The following is a 2,500-nucleotide window of genomic DNA, read 5'->3' as shown; positions in this document are numbered from 1 at the left end:
GATTTTCAATCGATATATTATTATTGTGAATTATCGAATCACTCAATGATTTTACATATCATATTGTGTCCACTTGAAATATAAAATAAATATCAAATAAATCGATCTATCGATATATCAACTTGGATCAAACGATTTCAAATCGATCACTTGATAAATATCGTGTCCAACTGAAATATCGGGTAAAATCAAATCGCACAATCAATATGTCCAAATAAAAATATTATTATTATAATGAACTTTCCTTGCAAAATTATGTTGTGTCCAGGTAATAGCAAATCGATATATCATTTGAAACAATATATGCAATAAATTATTATATCGGTCATGTGATATGATAGAGCTAACCATAATATGGTTATATGTGACCCCTCGTCTCAAAACGGTATTATGTCGGGATGGACCTGATGCTAAAAAGTCAAATTATAGTTTAAACTGGTCAAAAATATGAAACGTTGGTATTTAGCACAGTAAAATAGGATATTTCTTCTCGTTTACATAAATAAACTCAACTTAAAGATGATATTTCTGGCTACAAATTCCATTTGCAGCATTTTAATCATCCCGACTTAATACCGTTTTGAGACGAGGGGTCACATATATTGCAGATCTATATTATAGATGACGCCGTCAAAACAAACACAGAATCTTTTCATAATTCGATTTAAATGACCGGAACTATACTGCAATTAATTGACGCTTTAAGCAAGTCATACCACGTTCTGCAGTCTTTGGTTTTGACGGCGTCATCTATAGATAGTTCGAAGATGACGTCACTCAGGCCTTTGTTATTGTTTTTGCCATCCGCGTTTGTGAGTTGTTCTCACTAAACTGTATTAACCAGGGCTATAAAAGTTCATGGTCACACAGAGTTTGTGTGTTGGTCCGTTATACTTCCGGATGGCAGTGTTGTGAACTCCTTGGCCAAGCGCATTCCATCTATATTATTGTTAGCTCTATGTCCAATTGAAATATCAAAGAAAATCGAAGAGGCCAAACGGTAAAATCGATATATCTAATCTAACTACAAATTATATTCCTGTGTAGGATTTCCTCACGAATATGAAGTGTCCAAATCATACGCGCATATACCTATAATCAGCGAGTAAATGCGTCTCATTTAGAAACTTGAACTTTAATATAGCGCTATATCCAAAGCTCAAATCGGCTTACAAGGGGTCCTAGACCAACAGCAACATGTAACAAGTAGAACGAGACATGGCGCCTGTTAGGCGTTATTACAATTTTTTTCCGACAGAGACAACGCTGTTAACGGCCAGGTACTTATTTTACACTTGAGTACGGTGAGGAATGTGAGTAAAGAGCCGCATCTATACTACTACTACTACTACTATGCTACTACTACTACTACTACTACTACTACTACTACTACTATACTACTATACTGCTGTGCTGTGCTACTATACTACTGCTTCTAGCACTAAAATACTACTACTACCATAGCAAAACAACAACAACAGCAACTACTGTATGCTACTATACTTTCTACTACTATACTACTACTACTACTAACTACTATACTACTACTATACTATACTACTAATACTATATAGTAGTACTATACTACTACCACTACTACCACTACTACTATTACTACCGCTACTATACCACTTTTATACTACTACTACTATATACTACTACTATACTATACTACTACGACTACTATACTATCTACTATACTACTATACTCTATTACTACCACTATACTATACTACTACTATATACTACTACTACTACTACTACTAATACTTTCTACTAACTACTACTACCACACTATACTACTATACTATATATACTATACTACTACTACTATACTACTACCAATACTACTATACTATACTCTACTACTACTACTATACTCCTACTCCTACTACTTACTCCTACTCTAAACTCTCTACTACTACTATACTACTACTACTCCACTACTACTACTACTTACTACTAACTACTACTATACTACTACCTATATCCTACTACTTCTTACTTTTCTACTAATACTATTACTACTACTACGAAAAAAGCGTCAAAGACATTCTAAATCTAAAACACACACAAATGAAAACGTAGGCTTATCTCCAGTACGAATGCTTCTGCCTACAACTGGGGGGCCGTTTTTTCGATGCAAATTGTTGGTGAGGTAAAAAGAAAAAAAAAACCGATTGATTGAACAGTGGCGGTTGGAGTTGGAGGAGGGGAGAGCGAGGGAGAGAGCGGGGAGGGAGAGAACAATGCAGATCGACTCAGGTAAGACTTGAGCGAGAGCGGGACGAAAGCACTGCTGGGGGAGCGAATTATTTATTTTAGTGAAGGGAGGCAAGCACCCACGTATCGCCCCCACTGTCACCAAAAACTCGTGAGCGGCCGTGAGTGGGTTTTTTTGATGTTGTTGTTGTTGGTGTGTGTTTGTGTGTGTGTGTGGTGTGTGTGTGTGTGTGTGTGTGTGTGTGTGTGTTCAATGCGATTTTCACACGCGCAATAC

Source organism: Berghia stephanieae, chromosome 11 (genome assembly GCF_034508935.2).
Source record: "Berghia stephanieae isolate SIO BIC M18660-M18661 chromosome 11, UCSD_Bste_1.3, whole genome shotgun sequence".
Classification (NCBI taxonomy): Eukaryota; Metazoa; Mollusca; class Gastropoda; order Nudibranchia; family Aeolidiidae; genus Berghia; species Berghia stephanieae.
The sequence above is the reverse complement of the archived record's forward strand: the minus strand, read 5'-3'. Positions refer to the sequence as shown.